Here is a 22,524-nt window from a genome sequence, read left to right as displayed (position 1 = left end):
GCAGGCAGTGGGCAGCAGGGAGCGTTGGGAGAAAGGGGCCGGGGGAAGGGAGGGGGGAAGGGAAAGGGGAGGGGGCAGGGGAGGCGCAGGCGGCAGGGATCAGGGTCTCCACGTCTCCCCGGGTGGGCCACGCTTGGAGAGAGCTCAGTGCGCGGAGGCCACAGGCAGCAGCCGGAGCAGCACGGGACAAGGGTAGGAGGAGGGGCCGCACGGAGCCTGGCACTCCGAGCATGGAGCGCTGCCTTTGAGCCCGCACGTGCACTCACAAAGGGCGTGTCCCCTACAACTGCCTGCACGCGGCAGGGGCCTCTCAGTGCACGGAGGGTAATAATAAGGGTGACAACAACGCCAGCCTCCCCAGGATCTGGGCGGGTCACCCAGGCCCACCTTCCCACCTGCAGAAATGCCCCCGGCCCTGCCTGCTGCCTCCCTGGCCCCCAGAGTCTCTCCTGTCCCTGCTTCAGGTCCACTCCCAACTCTCCCAGCCTTCGGTGGGAGCCCTGAGCCCTGGCCCAGCCTGGGGACAAAGGCTCCGGCTCAGGCCTGGGTGGCACGGCTCGCCCCTCTCAGGCTGGCAGTGCTGGCTGGGCCTTGGTTCTGTGCCTGAAGCTGGGCTACACCGGGAGGATGCCGCCCAGGCCCTCCAGCTCACCCTCAGCTGGACTTTGGGTTATCAAGCTCTGACAGTCACCCCTGATACCAGCAGGCCCCAACTGGACCACCTGCAGAATACATTCTGAAGGAAAAGGGAGCACACGAGCATGCGTGTTTGTTTCCCCGGTCCTGAGGTTCAGACATGGGGGTCTGGGGGCCCCCCTCTACCTACAGGAGGGATGCAGGTGGCAGAGCACCGCCTGTGCTCCCTAAGGGCAAGGCGAAGGCTGACCCACGTGACACGCTTGCAGGAAGCCAGGGCAAGATCCAGCTGGCCTCACTGTGAACTCCAATGGCCCAGCACGGCTCCCCAGCACAGCCAGTGAAGGAAGGACCCTGAGGCTGAATGTGGATGTCCCAGCAGAGGCCACCTCTCAAAAAGGATAGGCATGAACTCTACACACACCAAAAACATTCACATGTACGTTCTGAGATGGAATTTTTAACCTCACTAAATTTTTGTTTAAAATGCTTTTACAGCTGTTACCAGTGCTCATGTTTCATAAGAACCTGCTTATGCAAAGCTGCACGTGGGCCTCCCTCAGAGGCAAGCCCAGGCCTCCGCAGTTTCCCAGATGGTCTGGTAAATCGGTGCCCTGGGAAGCTTTAGACTGGGGGACTGGTTTAGACCCCCCAACAAATCAGTTCCCTGCACCTGCTGTCTCACCAAGCAGCACCCGTTTCCCGGCCAAGTTGCTCTCACTAGCAGCAGAAGCCACAGCCAGCTCGGAGGGGCTGGTGATGGGTGGAAGAGGTGGCAGCCTTCCCCACAGCCACCGTCCACTCAGCTCAGTGGAGTGCTCAGTGGCCCAAAGAAAACCCTCCAATTGCAGAGGGTACAGTTCCATGCAGCTGGAGGCCTCTGCCCCTTGGGGCATGGCAAAGGGCCCCTTTGTCACCTCAGTGTAGTCTCTGATGTGGAAACAGATCCCCTCCCACCCATGGAAGGAGATGCTCCCCAGAAGCCGGACCCTGGCTCTAGGAGGAGGGTGGGTTGGCCCCCTGAGGCTGAGGCATCCCCTATCATGCAAAGACATCCTCCCTACAGGAGAAACAGCTGGGCACGGCGCCACACAAACCCCAGGTGCCAATGCTGGCCTTGCCCATGGCATGTGTTCCGCAAGCCAAGCCAGACACAAAGCTGGGAGATAATTGCACATCTAACAAAGCGTTTTCCAAGGGAAAATGAATTTTCAAATCAAATTCTGTCAAGTACTGCCTATACAAATGATGTGCCAAGAACACTGCAGAAAATTGAACCACAGTAGCTGCAGCGGGATCACAAAGAAACGAACGAACTGCACAGCCCCTCCGTCACTGCCGAGGAGGAGAATGGGTGGTGAGAGAGCTCCGGAGGGAAGGGTGCTGCGTCACCAAATGCAATAAGCCTGTATCTGACAGCTGGGCATTTAAACTGCCAGAGATCTCATTTTGAACTCCATAGATTTAAAGATTCTTTAAAATGCATTTTATTTTTAAAACTGACTATTAAATAGCAAACTTGCTAGGAAGGCAACCAATTCCATTCCCACTGCGCTAGCAGGGTGCCCCCGGGGTGCTCCCTGCTCAAGCCCCACTGTTGCCGGGGCTGAGCACAGCTCAGGAAACTCCGAAAGGGTGGTGGGGATGGGGGTGGGGATGGGGGAATGCAGTCCGGTCAACTCCTAGGATGCATGGAAATTTGCTTGTGGAAAATGGAAACTTAAACTGCTTATTTATGAATTATTCCTCTCCTTCCAAAAGGATTTGAGGTGATTTGCTAAGTGCTCACAAGAACTGAGCTTGCTCCTTTAATCAGAGGAGCAATTCAAACACCCAGACAGGGGTCCGAGGTTGTGGGCCAAGAGAACTATTGCAGCGGGGCCGCAACAGCCGGCCCAGGATGCTCTGGTCTCTGCTTTGTTGGCTCAGGCCTGGGGGGGCCATACGCGTCCCACGCTCCTGGGCACACTGGAAGCCATACTCAAGGAGGCCTCACCGGCCCAGGCAGGTGGACTGATGCTCAGTCCTGGACCACCTCCTCTTGAAGGACCTAATGGACTTAGACACCCAGGGTGGTTGCTCCTCTAATCATGGAGCCCCCGACTCTGACCCAACATGAGGCCAGCTGGATCTTGTCCTGGTGCGTGCCAGTCGTGGCAGGTCTGTATCCAAGTGGCTCCAGCCGGCAGAGACAAGCCCAGGCTCTGCTGCCCAAAAGAGAGCAATCATGGCCGGGCACAGTGGCTCAAACCTGTAATCCCAGCACTTTGGGAGGCCGAGACGGGCGGATCACGAGGTCAGGAGATCGAGACCATCCTGGCTAACACGGTGAAACCCCGTCTCTACTAAAAAATACAAAAAACTAGCCGGGCGAGGTGGCGGGCGCCTGTAGTCCCAGCTACTCGGGAGGCTGAGGCAGGAGAATGGCGGGAACCCAGGAGGCGGAGCTTGCAGTGGGCTGAGATCCGGCCATTGAACTCCAGCCCAGGCGACAGAGCGAGACTCTGTCTCAGAAAAAAAAAAAAAAAAAGAGAGCAATCATTGCTTTCTGAAACTGTTATTATTGAGGTAGAACTCACATGCCATAAAATTCTACCAAAGTGTGCCATTCAAAGGCCAGGCACGATGGCACTTTGGTGCTTTGGGAGGCTGAGGTGGGGGGATCACTTGAGGCCAGGAGTTCAAGGCCAGCCTGGGCAACAAAGCAACACCTTGTCTTTATAATAATAATAATAATCCACTGTATCCACACACAAAAGATTAGCCAGGTGTGGTGGTTCACACCTGTTAGTCCCAGCTACTCAGGAGGCTGAGGCGGGAAGATCACTTGAGCCCAGGAGGTGGAAGTCAGAGTGAGCTGAGATCATCCACTGCACTCCAGCCGGGGGGACAGCGTGAGGCCCTGCCTCTGTGGTATGCGATTCAGCAGTTTTTAGGGTATTCTCAGAGCTGTTTTTTAGGGTATTCCCAGAGCTGTGCAACCACCACATGATCTAGTTTCAGAACATTTTCATCACCTCCAAAAGAAACCACTCCTGTTAGCAGTCATCCCCCTACCCCTTCATCGACTTTGTCTCTGGATTTGCATGTCTGGACATTTCTGTGCATAGAATCATATGAAACAGGGCATTTTGTGTCTGTTTCTTTCACGGAGCAGTGTTTTCAAGGTTTGTCCACATTACAGCATAAATCGGTGCTTCCTGTGTGCCACTGTGTGGATGGACAGACCACATTTTGTTTATCCAGGCGTCTGTCGATGAACATTTGCACTGCTCCCATCTTTTGGCTACTATGAATAGTGCTGCTATAAGCAAGTTTTTGTGGAGACATATGTTTTCAGCTCTCTGGGTATATATCTAGAAGTGAAATTCTTGGTCATATGACACTTCTATGTTTAGCTTTCTGAGAAACTGCCAGGCTGCTTTCCAAAGAGGCTGCACCATTCAACAATCATAGAACGGCAGTTGGTGTGGCAGGGCTCTGAGTTCCCTAAATCTTCGTCAACACTTGTTATTATCTGACTTTTCTATTCTAACCATCCCGGTGGCTGTGAAGTGGCCACTCACTGTGGTTTTGACTCTCATTTTCCCAATAGCCAATGACACTCGGCACCCTCCATTGCCGGCTGACCATCTGCACATCCTCTCTGGAGACCATATGCTGTGAGCAGGTGGCGCTTAGAGGGGCATCCCTGCCATCCTTCCTCCCGGTGACATCTGTGAGTCAAGGGTATGGAACGCCACATTCTGTGGACTGACCAGATCTGCTTTCTCACATCAGAGCAATCTAGGCCAGGCTGTTCCATCTGGTGAGACAAGGGTCCCCCTGCCATAACCACAGGACCCCATCAAAGCCATGGGCAGGTGTGGACTGGACAATGTGGCACCTTTGTTGTGATTAGGACCTAATTTGCCATAAAGAGAGGCCCTGGAGTAAGGAAAAGGTGCCCCCAGGGCCTGCTCTGGGACCCCAGACACAGTTCCTACCCACCCACAGTGGGTCAAATGGTGGTCCCCTTGAAGCACGTCTGGAATGTGTGAATATGACTGTATTTGGAAAAACAGTTGTTGCAGATGAAAGAAAGGTAAGAATCTCAACCTGAGACCATCCTGGACTCTCTGGGGTGGGCCCTAAACCCAGTGACAGGTGGCCTTAGAGAAGGTGAAAGGCACATAGAGGAGAATGCCATGTGAAGATGGGCCAGAGATTGGAGTAACGGGCCTGTGAGAAACCCCAAGGATAGCCGGCAACACCGGGAGCTGGAGAAAGCAAGAAGCGACCCTCCCTCAGAGCCCCCAAAAGAAACCAGTGCTGCCCACACCACGACCTTAGACTTTGGGTCTCCAGAACTTTGAAAGAAGGGATTTTTTTTTTTTTTTTTTTTTTTTTTTTGAGACGGAGTCTCGCTCTGTCACCAGGCTGGAGTGCAGTGGTGTGATCTCAGCTCACTGCAACCTCCGCCTCCCAGGTTCAAGCAATTCTGCCTCAGCCTCCTGAGTAGCTGGGATTACAGGAGTGCACCACCAAGCTCAGCTAATTTTTATATTCTTAGTAGAGACGGGGTTTCACCATGTTGGCCAGGATGGTCTCGATCTCCTGATCTCGTGATCCGCCCGCCTTAGCCTCCCGAAGTGCTGGGATTACAGGCATGAGCCACCGCGCCCAGCCGATTTTTGTTGTTCTAAGCGCCCCACAGTGTGTGACTTGGTCACAGCAGCCGTGTGGAATGAAGACGCCCGTCTCCCACGGCACCACGATCACCTGATGTCCCACAGCGGAGAGCGGGGGATTTGCCTGGTCCTGTGTCATCAGGAGGCACTGAGAAACCCCACGTCAGTGCGTGTATCCTATAGACCGGCCCTGACCATTGCTCGGCCTGAGCCCCCTGGACACACCCGGAGCTGGCAGAGCTGGCCGGGCTGCCCAGTCCATGGATGGGGTTCCCTGGGCCCACACCCCAGCTCACACTTGGGGGTAGGGATTCCCATCACTCCACATTCTGGGCGATCTCTTTCGACAAATCTTCCACCCGTGCAGGTGGGACACAGGCAGGACAGAGGTGGCCCTGGACCCAATCCTGCCAGCCCAGGGCCCAGAGCCTGCCAGTGAGATGCAAAGAGAGGGCCAGAAGGAGCACCCACCCTCCTGGGCATCACTGTACCGGGGGAGGGGTGTCTCCCATACCTGCTGCCACCTCCACCTGTCGGCTCCCTGGACCGTGGCAAGGCCATGGAACCACCTGCAGTGGGCCAGTCTGGGGTGCTGGATTGCACACCGCACCCCTCGCCGGCCACCCCTCCCGCCCGCACTGTGACGCTGGACGCCTCTGTGACTGCCCTCAGGAGGGATGGACACCCAACCCTGCCATGTCCATGTGGGTCAGGTGCGTCTCAGATCTTCCTGTGTAATGCAGCATTCCAGGTGCTTCCACGGAGAAGACACGGTGCCCACTGTCCACCACGGCGACCCCCAGGGAAGAGAACTGGGCCTGGGGCGAAGGTGGACACAGCATGTGGGTCGCAGCCTGCGTCTGGCTCTTCGTCTTGACCAGTTGTTAGGTTTCAGGCCCCGCTCCTTAGGAGAAGTGGCAGGTGGGCGACTTGGCGCTGGAGAGAAGATGGGGAGCTCACATGGGGGCCGAGGGGGAAGGAAGCAGACAGGGGATGGGGTGACCGCAGGAGAGGGCAAGGCCGCCTAGACACACAGACACAGCCAGCACCCGGCGGGGCTGATTCATGTGGTTGCCCGCATTGTGCTCCCTGGCACATTCTTCTTTTGTACGGTGGTTATTGCTGAAATAATCAAATAATGCAAATAAAACTTAGAAGTATTTGACTTATAATGGTGCCTGCTACTAAGAGATGATGAGGACGATTCCATCATTCTTTAAAAATAGCTGTCCTAAAGGAACACCTGCTCTCACCAAGGTGTCATTTTACCAGAGGATAAAAATTATTTGTAAAATAGTCCAGTGAGAGCCTGTACTTTATTTTTATGCATTATGAGAGGAAAAATGACGATGTTCCAGAGGCTTGACATATGGCAGGCAAAGCCAAACAGGTATTCGCTCGGAAAAACCCAGGAAAGGATCTGCAGGAAAGTAACTCAGGCACTGGGGCTCAGGGCAGGGCATGAAACAGACAAGCAAGCAAACAAACAAAAACCAGAAAACAAAAGAATAGTAAGACTCCCTTCAACAATAGCAGGCAAATAATTAAACCTCTTCAGTGTCTTTAAGGGCCAAAGCCAAACTGGAAAAGGTCTGGCCACTGAGGCCGGCCTGGGAAGGCCACGCTGCAGGTTCAGTCCTAACCCAGCAAACAGCTGGCAGCCCGCCCCCCACCCGGTGTGAGAAGCCCGCCTGGGCAGCAACAGGATGAAGGCTGGGCTGCAGGGCGGTGAGCTGATGGCCGTGTGTCCCCAGGATCCAGGGCTGGAGAGTCACACAGGAAGAGCCTAGAGGCAGCAGACCCCAACTATGACAACGGTGATGGAGCCGGGGGCTGGCAGGGGTGCAGGGCCACGCACGCCTCGGGTCAGCCCAGTGGAAGCCTGGCGGGAGAGGCAGCGTGTGGCCGGTTCTGGTGCACATGGCCCCTGTGGACATCTGTCAGAAATGGGGAGCGGGGAGGGGGGCAAATGTTTGGTTTGCTGTCACCTATTCCTGTGACCAACAGGACCCAAAGGACCTTCCAGAGAACCAGAGGTTTCTATCCTAGAAGGATGGTGGCGAGGCTGAGTCTGGTTCTGAGAAGGACTTGGGAGGGGGTAGAAATGATCCCACCACGCTCACGGGGACACAGGGGTGTGTCTTCACAGCCCTACGCTGCCTCCCCAGCCCTTCCATCGCCGCCTCCTGCTGCCACCGCTCCCGCCATCCTCCTGCTAGTCCTCAGCATGCCCAGCAGGTTCAAGTCTTTGAGATTCACCCAACACCTGACTCACTCCCCATTTGGGTCTCTGCCTGAACATCATCATCATCGAGGCCTCCCAGCCCCTCCAGCAGGGCACTGTGCCCCATCACCCCATGATGTGGGAGGGGTACACAGACGTGTGGGCAGGCAGGGGTGCTGAGGTGCTGACCAGGGCCTGCATTCTGGGAAGGGACCTGAAGAGGGAGGGCCTGCGGCTGGGCACAGGTGGGCGCCGGCTGTCACTCCTCCACAGAGGCAGGGGTAGGCATTCCAGGGCTTCAGTGATTGTGTCAGTTAAACTCCGAGGGTTGGGGCTCATGGTGGCAGAGCCAACTGCCTACCTGGACCAAGGATGCTGCACACCCCTAAGACCCAGCCTCCCCAAGGCCTCTCCCCATGGCTGACTCACCACAGCCTAGACCCAGGCCCTACCCAGGGGCCCTCCTAGCACCCCCAGCCTCTCTGGCCAGCTGGCTTTGTTCAACTAGGGAGGGCAAAACCACAACATGCCACCAGAAGACCACCATGTCTCTGGGCAGACACTCGGGGTACCCCTACCCTGTGCCCAGGCCAGCTTCTCCCCCCACAGCCATCGCCACCACAGGGAAAGAAGGCTCAAGAATGGAGTGGCAGACAGACAGCATTCACCAGTCACCCAAAAGTGAATGAGGTGATCCACTTCAGCTATGCTCAGACCTTCTTAGAGAGTGACCATGTCTGATAGAGCCTGTGAAATACAAAATGACTTTTAAATAATTTTTTATTATAAAAAGTATGAGCTGGGTGCTGTGGCTCATGCCTGTAATCCCAGCACCTTGGGAGGCTGAGGTGGGAGGAGTGCTTGAGCCCAGGAGTTCAAGACCAGCCTGGGCAACATAGTGAGAACCCCATCTCTACAAAAAATTTAAAAATTAGCTGATTGTGGCAGCATACACCTGTGGTCCCAGCTACTTGGGAGGCTGAGGTGTGAAGATTGCTTGAGCCCCAGACAGGCAGCACTGCCATGATCACACCACTGCACTCCAGCCTGGGCAACAGTGTGAGACCTTGTATCAAAAAAATAATTTTAAGTATGGAAATTCTGACAAATGTAAAAGAAAAACAATGTTTCCTGGAGCTGAAACACTGTCAACATCTTGATCTTCCGCCTGTGTGAACCTGAGAACACATGGATCCATTCTTAATTGCCTCAGACCTTCAAGCAGGGGCTCTGAAACCCATGCAGTGGCAAACATGCACTCGTATGCCCTGGCAGAATCTCCGTTCCCCACAGAGCCCCTCAAATGCCCTGATGGGTTCACCTCATTCTAAAAGCTAGAGATGACGTGAGCAGCACACAACACGGTTTTAGTACACGATAAAACGGCAGCACAGAGTATGTGCCACACCTCTCCACCTTCAAAACCCAAAAAGTAGGGGAATGCATAGAGATTCCTGCCCAGGCCCTCCCTGTCATGCCCAAAACCCTGCCTCCCTCTGTGCCCTCTCCTGGCTCTGCCTTTGCTGCCCCACCCCAGCCAGTCCTGACCTTGGCCCTGACTGCCTGATCCAGCAAGATGGGCTTCATCCTCCCCATGGGTCTCCAAGAGCTCCTCACTCTGAACAGCAAAAGGTGATGTTTTTACTCTAAAATCATGGTATGTGCATGGTCACATACAGCCCACCATGTCCGTAGGTAAGCCCTTCCAATCTGGAAAAAGCTCAGGGGCAGCCGGAATGCGAGTAAACAGAAAGAACCAGAACCCGGGCAGAAACCTCTCTCAAAAATAATAATGTGTCTTCAACTAGTGTTGTTAGAAGATGAAGGCGGTTAGTACAAGGACAGATGTCAGTCAGAAACCTGTTTTGGGCCAGGCGTGGTGACTCACACCTGTAATCCCAGCATTTTGGGAGGCCAAGGCAGGAGGACTGTTTGAGTCCAGGAGTTCGAGACCAGCCTGTACAACACAGTGGCCTCATCTCTACAAAAAATACAAAAATTAGCTGGATGTGATAGTGCACACCTGTAGTCCCAGCCACTCGGGAGGCTGAGGTGGGAGGATCGTTGAGCCTGGGCAGGTTGAGGCTGCAGTGAGCTGAGACTGCGCCATTGCACTCCAGCCTGGGTGACACAGTGAGACCCTGTTTCAAAAAAAAAAAAAAGAAGAAGAAGAAGAAAAAAAAGAAAGAAGAAAGAAAAAGGAGGACGAGGAGGAAAGAAATTAGTTTTTAAGCAAGTATTTGTGTGCTCATATAGAAAAATGCCCAAATATCTACAAAAGAAACCTAAACTTTTAAATTGAACCTAAACCCCAACATCAGATGCTGTGGCTCCTACCTCGTCTCCCCACCTTTGGGCAGAAACTTGATGCTCTTTCTAGAAAATTCTTAGGAAGTATCTTTGTACCCAGCCCCATATGCCACATCCGGCTCCTCCTTGGTGGGTCTGCGGCTCAGCAGCATGTGATGACCATGTCCCCTGTTGGCACCTGGTGCCAGTGGATAAGGACAGAGCCCAGTCCTCCTGCGGAAGACCCTGAGGTTCCAGACAGAATCCTCCTAAGTCCTTGTCTTTCTCTACTGCTTATGAAAGTGTAAATTCGGATGATATGAATAGCAGTTCAGACCTCCAGTACAAAGCTCTGAGAGTGCTATGGCCTTCCCCAGGCACTGGCCCCTGGGCTCACATCCCCTTCCCTCCCTGCTGCTGCAGCAAAACGTGGAGCCACCATGGCTTTTTCAAGAAAGCTACTCTCCTGCAGCCTCGGGGAAGGCGGTTTTCTCTTCTTATCCTCAAGCCCTCTTTTTACAGGAAAATGGTATAATTAAGTCATTCCTACTCATTTTAAGCAACTGTGCATCAATACAGGGTTAAGTTCTAACAAGGCCCAAATCACCCAGGGTCAATCACCCGGGCCAGCATCGAGGGAGGCCCCGGCACCTCCCCAAGGGTTCTGCCGGGTTCTTCCCCCTGCTGGACAGCAGTGGCTCACACTGTGACCCCCAGATAAAGTCACAACTTGGTGGCCGAACTGAATGAATCCGCACCCGGCTCGTGCCCACGGACAAGAATGAGCAGTGGCTGAGCTCACTGGATTTGCTTGTGCTAAAGGACTGTGTGAGGAGGTAGCTCACCCCACACACTAACCCCTCAACTCCTCCGTGGACCAGGAGGAGGGGAAATGACGTGGCGCCTGCCCTGGGGCTGGGCACAGGACTGTGCCACCCCCACCTCTTATCACAGGCTGAGAAAGCACCACCCCACACACAAAGGGCACCCCACTGACAGCCTCCACCCTCCCTTCTAACCCTGCCACGTGCAGCGATGGAGCCCCAGATTTCACAGTTCACCCTGAATGTGCAAGGTCTCACAGTTTTCACATGGATTACATGTTAAAACAATATTCTGCTCAAACAAAATATTATTAAAATTAATTTCACCTGTTTCTTTTACTTTTTTTAATGTGGCTACTAGAAAATTTTAAATTGGCCAGGCACAGTGGCTCAGACCTATAATCCCAGCACTTTGGGCGGCTGAGGTGGGAGGATCATTTGAGCCCAGGAGTTTGAGACCAGCCTGGGCAACACAGTGAGACCCTCTCTCTAAAAAAAAAAAAAAAAAAAAAAAAAGTTTTTAAATTAGCCAAGTGTATTAGTCCATTCTCACACTGTTATGAAGAAATACCCAAGACTGGGTAATTTGCAAAGGAAGGGGGTTTAATTGACTCACAGTTCTGCAGGGCTGGGGAGGCCCCAGGGAACTTACAACCATGCAGAAGGTACCTCTTCACAGGGCGGCAGGAGAGAGGCAGCAGGAGAGAGAGAGGCCAGCAGGGGAAATGCCAGATGCTTATAAAACCATCAGATCTCCGGAGAATTCACTCACTATCATGAGATGAGCATGGGGGGAACTGCCCCCTTGATTCAATTACGTCCCATCAAGTCCCTCCCATGACACGCAGGGATCATGGGATTATAATTCAAGAGGAAATGTGGGTGGGGACACAAAGGCAACCCAGATCACTGTGTATGGTGACATGACCCTGTGGTCCCAGCTACTTGGGAGTCTGAGACGGAAGGATTCCTTGAGCCCAGGAGGTTGAGGCTGCAGTGAGCCAAGATTGCACCACTGTACTCCAGCCCAGGCAACAGAGTGAGACCCTGTCTCAAATAAAAAAAAAAATTAAAAGTGTATACGTGTGGCTTGCACTCAAAGCTCACATCCTGTTTCTATTGGACAGCACTGGTCTAGTGCTTTATTTTTATCGCTATTTTAGGACACACACAAATTTCTTAAACAATTATGAGCTAAACTCGCTGACATTTTATCAGTTTCCACCCTCGTGGCTGTTTCTTTTATCTTTCCTCCAAGTTCCCTTTTCTTGCTGACGTACATCTTATAATAGTAAACCTTACAATGAGCATCTGTAAATGGTTAAAAATGTTTGCCTGAAAAATGTCTTGATCTTGCCTTCCACCCCTTCACTTAGCAGTTCGTTTGGGTATAAAATCCAGGGCTTCCAGTTGCCTTCCCGCTGCACTGGGGGCTCATTCTCTATCTTGTGGCACTCGGGGTTGCTGAGAAGAAACCTGCCGGGCTTCCTCCATTTCTCTGTAGTTACTCTGTCTTTAAGGCTAATTCTAAAGATTTTCTCTTCATCCTTGACATTCTGCAGCTTTACCACAATACATCTCAGTGTGGATTTACTCCCAGGTGTTTCCAAACGATGTGAATATGTTCTGAGAATGGTGTCATCAGTTGACTTCGTTATTGTGCAAACATCAGAGAATGGACTTCCACAAGCCTAGATGGCCCTGCCTCTGACAGACCTAGGCTACACGGTAGAGCCTGTTGCTCCCGGGCCACAAACCTGTACAGCACATTACTGTGCTGAACAGTATAATGTAGGCAATTGTAACACAGTGGGAAGTATTTGTGTACCTAAACGGAATAGGTACAGTCAAATACGGCTATCATAACAGCCTAGGCGCGGTAGCTCATGCCTGTAATCCCAGCACTTTGGGAAGCTGAGGGGGGTGGATCACTTGAGGTCAGGAGTTTGAGACCAGCGTGGCCAACATAGTGAAACCCCATCTCTACTAAAAATGCAAAAATTAACCAGGTATGGTAGTGCACGCCTGAAATCCCAGCTGCCGGAGAGGCTGAGGCATGAGAATCGCTTGAATCCAGGAGGCGGAGGTTGCAGCGAACCAAGATCATACTACCACACTCCAACCTGGGTGACAGAGCGAGACCATATCTCAAAAAAAAATATGGTTATTATAATTTAAGGGACTACTGTCGTATATGTGGCCCATCATGTGGCCCATGACTGCACATTTCTTTATCCTACTTGGAACTCATTTTATCTCAGAACTCATGTCTTTCTTCAATACTGGGAAACTCAGCTACCATTTCTTCAAATAACGACTTTTCCATCATTCTTTCCTCTCCACTCTCTCCCTCGGACTTCTATGAGACACTTTTTGGAACTTCTCCACTGCACTTTGATGCTTTTTCCTCCTTTCTTAGGGAAGCCTGCCCGACTTCCGGCTGGGGCTGGTCCTCCTATGGACGGTGAGGCAGCACCCTGTCACTTCCTCTGCACTGCTTTCCTGGATTGAAACTAGGTATTGATCCACCCCTGCTCCATCCACCCACCCAACCAAGAATTCTGAAGCCAGCCAAAATGACTACTTGTTTTTGTTTCAGACCCTACACCCAGCCTTTCATTCTCCCAGGGCTTGCCACAGATCTTGATTATTCTCAGAGAAAGAAGAGGCAAACTGAAGCCAAATCAGAATCAAGGTCCACCTGCCCCTTCCCAAACCACCTTAGACTCCCACAAGGGTGGGAGCTGGTGCCAGAGGCTCTGAGCAGAGGGCTCTTCCTCTATAGGGCAGATGTGTCTGGATGTCTCTGGGCTCCAGGCATCCTGGTGAGCCACTGGGAAGGTGTCCAGAAACTCTAGGGGCCTACCTGCCTGGGCCACCCAGCAAGGCCTGGCAGGCTCATCACAGCAGGGGATAAAGCAGGGCTGGTCACATGGACAGACAGCATCTGAGAGTGGCCAAGCCCCCTGGTGTGCACAATGCCGGCAGCAGAACCTGTGCCAGAGAGCAAGCACTGTGCCAGTGGGCATAGGGGGGACCGCTCCAGGGAGAGACAGAGCCCTCAACAATCAAAGAAATCAATGGGAGGGACTTACAGTTTCCTCATCTACCAAGAAAAGGAAATCTCAGAACCCCAGCTTCTGTCCAGACCTGGGAGCAGGTGGGCACTGAGAGGATTCTCCACCCTCCAAGACCAAGAGCCGTCCCCCTATGCCAGGACCTCAAATTTAAAGCTCTCTCCTCTTAACAGAATCGGGAAAAGCCAAGCTGACAGCTAAAATGTTCAGCTAAAGTTTACAAAATTGTAGAGGCTTAGATTGTCATATTATAATCATTGACATTTAGCAAAAAAATTGGCCCATCACTCCTGGATGACAAATCGCCCCCCAGTCTGACTGCCCCTCCTTAATAAATAGTGCAGAGACGGCACATGTACCTCTGCCATCTCGAACTCACATTGCCACCCCACTTCCCTCCTGTAATTTTATCCTCATGGGATACATTTCTGTGCTTCAAAGTCTTTTACTGATCACCCGTCAAATTTATCTGCAACATATATATAAATATTACATATTTATAAATCTATAAATGGGATTTAAATTTTTAAATTTTCACACTTTTTTTTAATTTTTAGACAGAGTCTTTCTGGGTCACCCAGGCTGGAGTGCAGTCGCATGATCTCAGATCACTGCAGCTTCTGTCTCCTGGGTTGAAGCGATTCTCGTGCCTCAGCCTCTTAAGTATCTGGGATTAGAGTCATGAGCCACCATGCCCAGCTAGCTTTTGCATTTTTAGTAGAGACAGGGTTTTGCCATGTTGCCCAGGCTGGTCAAATTTTTTAATTTTCTGCGAGGCTCTGAGTGTTAGCATTTTCTCCACACTGACTCGACAATGTAAAAACTGCAATTACTTTTGCAGCAACCTAATAGTATTAGTACACAATCGATCGAACAACATAAACGTGTGACACATCTCGGCAAAGCATCATTTCACAGAAAGGTGTCTAACAGAAACGTAGTTCCTGATGGGGTGGCTGCATCTGGGGCTGACTAGCTCATGTCTCTTTGGGTAACTCACTTATTGCCAAAGTAGACTGGCCTCAGCTACAAGGCTGTTCCTGCGTTTTGACTTAGGTGAGTGCCAAGAAACCTGCTCTCACGGCTGAGTGAGCAGGAGCGGGGACAGCAATAGAGGAACCTCCTGCCACTCCAAGGGAAACTGCCGAGTTATCGGCTAAGAATCATTGCTTCAAGACCAAAAGTCATTCTTTTTTTTTTTTTTTTTTTTTTTTTTGAGACGGAATCTCGCTCTGTCGCCCAGGCTGGAGCGCAGTGGCCGGATCCCAGCTCACTGCAAGCTCCGCCTCCCGGGTTTACGCCATTCTCCTGCCTCAGCCTCCCAAGTAGCTGGGACTACAGGCTCCCGCCACCTTGCCCGGCTAGTTTTTTGTATGTTTTTTAGTAGAGACGGGGTTTCACCGTGTTAGCCAGGATGGTCTCGATCTCCTGACCTTGTGATCCGCCCGTCTCGTCCTCCCAAAGTGCTGGGATTACAGGCTTGAGCCACCGCGCCCGGCCCAAAAGTCATTCTTAACACCCCGTCAACTGCAACTCAACCAAGTCCTCCTTCAATTTTACTGAAGTCAAAGCAGCAGAAACCACCTGGTTTGAAGGATTTGTCATTGGCATCATCCGCTCCTTGGTCCTGCGGGTCACCTTTTGATATGGTTTGGCTACGTCCCCACCCAAATCTTACCTTGAATTATATTCTTGTAATTCCCGCGTGTTGTGGGAGGGACCCAGTGGGAGATAATTTGAATCATAGGGGCAGTTTTCCCCATACTGTTTTCGTGATAGTGAATGAGTCTCACAAGGAGTGATGGTTTTATCAGGGGTTTTTGCTTTTGCATCTTCCTCATTTTTCTCTCGCCACCGCCATGTAAGAAGTACCTTTTGCCTCCCGCCATGATTCTGAGGCCTCCCCAGCCATGTGGAACTGTAAGTCCAGTTAAACCTCTTTTTCGTCCCAGTCTCAGGTATGTCTTTATCAGCAGGGTGAAAATGGACTAATACAGTAAATTGGTACCAGTAGAGTGGGGTGTTGCTGAAAAGATAACCGAAAATGTGGAAGCACCTGTGGAAGAGGGTAACAGGCAGAGGTTGGAACAGTTTGGAGGGCTCAGAAGACAGGAAAATGTGGGACAGTTTGGAACTTCCTAGAGACTTGTTGAATGTCTTCCTAGAGACTTTGACCAGATGCCTGCTAGCAATGTGGACAATAAGGTCCAGGCTGAGGTGGTCTCAGATGGAGATGAGGAACTTGGGAACTGAAGCAAAGGTGACTCTTGTTACGTTTTAGCAAAGAGACTGGCAGCATTTTGCCCCTGTCCTAGAGGTTTGTGGCACTCTGAACTTGAGAGGGATGGTTTAGGGTATCTGGTGGAAGAAATTTCTAAGAAGCAAAGCATTCAAGAATTGACTTGGGTGCTGTTAAAGGCATCCAGTTTTATAAGGGAAGCCAAGCATAAAAGTTCGGAAAATTTGCAGCCTGACAGTTTTTGTTGCTGTCATTGTTTCTGAGATGGAGACTCGCTGTGACACGCAGGCTGGAGTGCAACGGTGTGATCTCGGCTCACTGCAGCCTCTGCTTCCCAGGTTCAAGCAATTCTCCTGACTCAGCCTCCTGAGTGGCTGGGACTATAGGCACGCACCACCACGCCCGGCTAATTTTTGTATTTTTAGTAGAGACAGGGTTTCACCATATTGGCCAGGCTGGTCTCAAGCTTCTGACCTCAAGTGATCTTCCCACTTCGGCCTCCCAAAGTGCTGGGATTATAGGCGTGAGCCACTGCACCCAGGCATGACAACGTGATAGAAGAGAAAAACCCATTTTCTGAGGAGAAATTCAGGCCAGCTGCAGAAATTTGCATAAGTAATGAGGAGCTGAATGTTAATCCCCAAGACAACTGGGAAAATGTCTCCAACGCATGTCGGAGGTCTTCAGGGCAGCCCCTCCTGCCGCAAGCCCAGAGGCCTAGGGGAAAATGGTTTCATGGACCAGGCCCAGGGTCCCCGTGCTATGTGCAGCCTAGGGACTTGGTGCCCTGTATCCCAGCTGCTCCAGCCATGGCTGAAAGGGGTCAATGCTGAACTCAGGCTGTGGCTTCGGAGGGTGCAAGCCCCAAGCCTTGGCAGTTTCCACACGGTGTTGAGCCTGCAAGTGCACAGAAGTCAAGAATTGGGGTTTAGGAACCTCGTCTAGATTTCAGAAGATGTATGGAAACACCTGGATGCCCAGGCAGAAGTTTGCTGCAGGGGTGGGGCACTCATGGAGAACCTCTGCTAGGGCAGTGCAGAAGGGAAATGTGGGGTTGGAGCCCCCACACAGAGTCCCTACTGGGCACCGCCTAGTGGAGCTGTGAAAAGAGGGGCCACCGTCCTCCAGACCCCAGAATGGTAGGTCCACCAACAGCTTGCACCGTTTGCCTAGAAAAGCTGTAGACACTCAATGGCAGCCTGTGAAAGCAGCTGGGAGGGAGGCAGTATCCTGCAAAGTAACAGGGATGGAGCTGCCCAAGACCATGGGAACCCACCTCTTGCATCAGCGTGACCTAGATGTGAGACATGGAGTCAAAGGAGATCATTTTGAAGCTTCAAGATTTGACTGTCCCGCTGGATTTCAGACTTGCATGGGCCCTGTAACCCCTTTGCTTTGGCTAATTTCTCCCATTAGGAATGGCTATATGTACCCAATACTTGTAATCCCATTGTATCTAGGAAGTAACTAGCTTGCTTTTGATTTTACAGGCTCATAGGCAGAAGGGACTTGCCTTGTCTTGGATGAGACTTTGAACTGTGGACTTTTGGGTTAATGCTAAAATGAGTTAAGACTTTTGGGGACTGTATTAGTCCATTTTCACACTGTTGATAAAGACACGCCCGAGACTGGGAAGAAAAAGAGGTTTAATTGGACTTACAGTTCCACATGGCTGGGGAGGCCTCAGAATCACGGCAGGAGGCAAAAGGTACTTCTTACATGGCAGCAGGAGAAAATGAGGAAGAAGCAAAAGCAGAAATCCCTGATAAACCCATCAGATCTCGTGACTTATTCACTATCACGAGAATAGCATGGGAAAGGCTGGCCTCCATGACTCAATTACCTCCCCCTGGGTCCCTCTCACAATATGTGGGAATTCTGGGAGATATAATTCAAGTTGCTATTTTGGCGGGGACACAGCCAAGCCTTATCAGGGACTGTTGGGAAAGCATGATTAGTTCTGAAATGTGAAGACATGAGATTTGAAGGGGCCAGGGACGGAATTTTATGGTCTGGCTGTGTCCCTACCCAAATCTCATATTGAATTGTACTCCCATAATTCCCACGTGTTGTGGGAGGGACCCAGTGGGAGACAATTTGAATCATGGGGGCGGTTCCCCCATACTGTTCTCACGGTAGCGACTAAGTCTCACGAGATCTGATGGTTTTATCGGGGGTTTTCACTTTTGCATCTTCCTCATTTTTCTCTTGCCACCTCCATGTAGGAAGTGCCTTTCGCCTGCCACCATGATTTTGAGGCAACCCCCGCCCCACAGCCATGTGGAAATATAAGTCCAATTAAACCCCTTTTTCTTCCTAGTCCCAGGTATGTCTTTATCAGCAGCATGGAAACAAGACTAATACACTTTTCCCTTAGTGGCAGCGTGCTTATCCCAATACCCAGGATGACCTGAGGAATCAAATGCTGCTTTCAGTCACCTCCACTGACCCAGTATCTTCTGTTAAAATGCCTTTATCTTTTCATATCACGCTTCAAGTGTCAAAGCCTTGGCACCATCAATGCAGACTCGAGTGAATGGCTGGCCATGCACTGGGCTCATGGCCAATTATGGAAGGAGGAGGCACACTTCACATTGGTTGGGATTTTCCAGCAGGCCTTCCACAGATCTAGAATATTCTATTTCTAAGAGATCCTGACAGAAAAGGCTAAGGGCCTTTGTGTATAGCATCGCTGGCACGTGTTACAGACACTCACTCTCCAGGGCCATCTCCAAGAGCCATTCTTTCACAAGACTGGAGAAAGGTCGTCACACAGCATCATCACGCACAGTCTCTCTCAATGATGCCTTGATGACCTAAGATGTCCCCATCACCCTGAAGTGTCTCCACTGGGGCTGTTCTGCAAAGAAGGGCCTTGAGGAAGAGAGGCAACAGGGTAGGGCACATGTCCCACTCAGGCAGAGTGATTTTTGGACAGGGGCACACAGAGCAGATGCAGTGTTGGGTTCCCATATTCTACCCACAGGGAAGAGGCCCCCGGGACTGTCAGCCAAAGTCAATGCCACAGAGCCCTCTCCTCCCTGGGTACTTCGAGAAACGCTGAGGAACTGAGACTGCGCTGCCGACAGAAGAAACTCTCTGGAAGGAATTCCCTTTATCTGAGAAGAGGAAACTGGTTTTGTAGGAGAGTGTGAGAGCTTCTGTACTCTACAGATTAAGTTATTCGAGAAGGGTCAGATGGAAGTGACCACCCGCCAAGAGAGTGAACAACTGCTCGGGGCTGCCTAGGGTCACCCTAGCTGCCTGGTTTCCCAGGAGAGGGCTGTGACTGACCACTGGAGGGGGCACAGGCAGGCCACCAGGACCTTGACAAAAGCAGTTTGGAAGCAGGAGTGAGTTCAAGCAAGAACAAGAGGAGGGGAATGGAGCAGGGAGCAGCCAGGCAGGAATCTCCTCCTGAGGTAGTGCTAGATGGGATGGAGGAGCAGAAGCACAGAGGGCCAACCCCTCAGGGCCCGGTGGGGGGTAGGTGGGGAGGGAAAAAGCCTTACCTGCCAGGATCACAGGGGAAGCATGGAAACACACAGCCAAGACTTGTGAACAAATGAATGACTGAATTACTTCCAAAAAATCTTTATTTAATTCAGCAGAGGCAAAGGAGACAAAGGCCAGGAGCCACCTCACTCTTCTGGAGTGTGAGACACCTGACCAAGCTTCAGCCCACCCTGCACCAGGAGTCACACAGAACTCTGCCTTTTCAAGATGTGACGAGACAGGCTCAGGTCCTAGACTTGGGGGGAGGGGAGTACAGGGCAATCATCTGTCCTGATTTTAAGGATTATCATAAACACACCAATCCTGTACGCCCTCAAGGAGTGCAGCAAAATGATACAACAGAGTTTTTAAAAGGCCTCGCCTTTGGAGCCGTGCATAAAGCCATCTAAGCAAACCTAGCTGGCCTGAACTGCCCAGGACTGGCGAGAAGGGGGACCAGCCTGGAAGGCCAAGTCACTCAGGGACCCAGAGATGCACCCCATCACATCTGCAGAGGCTCTCTGGGAATACACCCAAACTGCTGCCACCCCTTCGCATCACTGGCTTCAGGACAGACAGACCTGGGCCATAGAGGAGTACAGTGATGACCCTGGCCTGGCTGGTGGCTACTTATGGTAACGTAGTGGGCCAAGAACAGCAGCAGAAAGAGGTGAGACCCACCTGAAGCAGGCCCCAGCCCTGAGAGAGCACCCGCTGCCCTTACAGAGCTGCTGTCTCCTGACCCCAGCCTGTCAAAGTTGGGATTTGAGACTAGGTCTCTGGACTGTGAACTGGGACCCTGAGCATCGCCACCAAGCAGCAAAGCACCCCTTTGTTTCTGTAGCAGGTCAGCACCCAGTAGCACAGGGGCTGCCTACATGGCCTCCTACAGGCTTCGGACAGCAGAGGGGACACCCACTGCCTGCATCTGAGCCTCTGTCCTCAGGGCTGACCTCTGACCTCCTGCATGGATTCCCTCCAGCCCCATTGGCTTGCCTTCCTCAGGACAGCATGGGGCAGATTTCCCTTCTCACAAAATAAACAAACAAAAAAACACACCAGGCTTTCACAAGGCGGGACTTGACACCCTCTCACACCCTCACTCCAGTGCTCCCAGCTCCTTGCTTAAGAGCTGCAGACAGGCGTCCTCACAGGGGACCCATCTGGTTCTCTAGGAAGTTAAAATCACAATTTGGCTTTGTCAGTGGGTCCTGAGTTCACAAAGTGGAGTCTTTGAGGGTTCCCCACAAACACTGCACGCGGCTCACTCTCATCCCAGGCCAGAGCCAACTCAGAATTTAATTTTCCACTTGCAGACTAATCCCAAATGTCTCTTTTCTGTTCCCACCAAAAACCTCACAATTTCTTCCCTTCCCATCCCTGCTGGTGCTCACTCCCACGGCTGCAGCAGCTGGCTTTCCACCCAGGCAGGGCTATGGTTCGAATACCCCCTCCCAACAGAACAATTAAGAGGTGGGGCTGGCTGCACGCAGTGGCTCATGTCCCTAATCCCAGCACTTTGGGAGGCCAAGGCAGGTGGATCACCTGAGGTCAGGAGTTCGAGACCAGCCTGTCCAACATGGGGAAACCTCGTCTCTACTAAAAATACAAAAATTACCTGGGTGTGGTGGCGGGCGCCTGTAATCCCAGCTACTCGGGACGCTGAGGCAGGAGAATAGCATGAACCCAGGAGGCGGAGGTTGTGGTGAGCTGAGATCACACCACTGCAATCCAGCCTGGGCAACAGAGTGAGACTCCAACTCAAAAAAAAAAGAGGTGGGGCTTTTAAGAGGTGACTGATTGGGTCATGGGGGCTCGGTCCTCATGAATGAATCCAGCCATTTGTGGACTGAGGGTCAATGGGCCATCACAGAGCGGGGCTGTCATAAAAGCTACCTTGGCTCTCTCTCCTAAGCCCCCTAGCCACGTGATGCCCTGGAACGCCTGGGGTCTCCAGAGTCCCTACAGACAAGGAGGCCCTCACCAGATCATCCCTGCGACCTGGGACATCCCAGCCTCCAGGACTGTAAGAAACCCAAATGCCTTTCCTGCGACCCGGGACATCCCAGCCTCCAGGACTGTAAGAAACCCAAATGCCTTTTCTTTATAAACGACCCAGTCTCAGGTATTTCATTACAGCAACAGAAAACAGACTAAGACAGGTGCTTTCCACAGTAAAGCCCCACTTTGCACCTGCTGAGGCCATGCCCGCCCGCCTGAGCCCCCAGCCAAGTTCGCTGCCCTCAGCTCGCCTCCCCGGAGCAGCCTCTGAGTCCAGTCTTGTCTGGACAGAAACCCCGCTGGCCCCCGCTGTCAGGTAGCACGGGCAGCAGGGCTGAGGCCCCAGAATGGAGATCTCTGGGCACAGCCAGGGGGCTGGACGGCTCCGCAGGCTGCATGAGACTCCGGGGCCATGGCCACTTCCTGGAGGAGGGGGCTGAGCCAGGATGGAGACTGGAGCCACAGTCCGCCTGCCTGCAGGAGGAGGCTGGCCCTCCCCAGAGCTCGCCACCAGCAGCCTGGGGTCCCCCAAGGTTCCTGGCAGTCCTTTGGGAACCCGGAAGCACACTCCAGCCTAGGACTGCGGGGCTCTCCCCTACCCATCCCCTTAGCCAGGGCCACCTCTGCACCTAAGCCTCGCTGAGGAAGGAAACTGAGCTTCACGGCCGGAAGTGAGACGGCTCTGCTTGCCCGTCATTGGCCAGAACCCATCACGTGGCCCGCTTGCCCTCCTGCCGCCAGACCCAAGTCCAGGCGGACGTGACGTCCTTGTCCTCCTGCTGTGCCTGGGGGGAATCTGCCTGTCAGGGATGTGCCCCCACACTTGGCGAGCAGCTGGGGACACGGGATGTGGGGCCGAGGCAGGCTGCCTTTCCAGGGAGAGCCCAGAGGAGGCCTGGGCAGGGGGCAGGGACCCTCTGAGCTTGGCAGGGCCATCCTCTAAGCACACCCAGATCCCAGGGATGCTTGGCCAGAACCCATCACGTGGCCCGCTTGCCCTCCTGCCGCCAGACCCAAGTCCAGGCCGACGTGACGTCCTTGTCCTCCTGCTGTGCCTGGGGGGAATCTG

The 22,524-nt window shown here is 52.5% G+C and overlaps 1 protein-coding gene across 2 annotated transcripts in view; it reads right to left on the bottom strand.

Annotated features, from left to right (window-relative positions):
• ZFYVE28 (zinc finger, FYVE domain containing 28) overlaps positions 1-22,524 on the bottom strand; it is a 151,145-nt gene that overhangs the window by 97,500 nt on the left and 31,121 nt on the right. The window lies entirely within an intron of this gene.

This window comes from Colobus angolensis, unplaced genomic scaffold (genome assembly GCF_000951035.1).
Source record: "Colobus angolensis palliatus isolate OR3802 unplaced genomic scaffold, Cang.pa_1.0 Scaffold157, whole genome shotgun sequence".
NCBI lineage: Eukaryota > Metazoa > Chordata > Mammalia > Primates > Cercopithecidae > Colobus > Colobus angolensis.
Note: the sequence above shows the minus strand (reverse complement) of the source record. Positions and strands in the feature narration are given on the sequence as shown.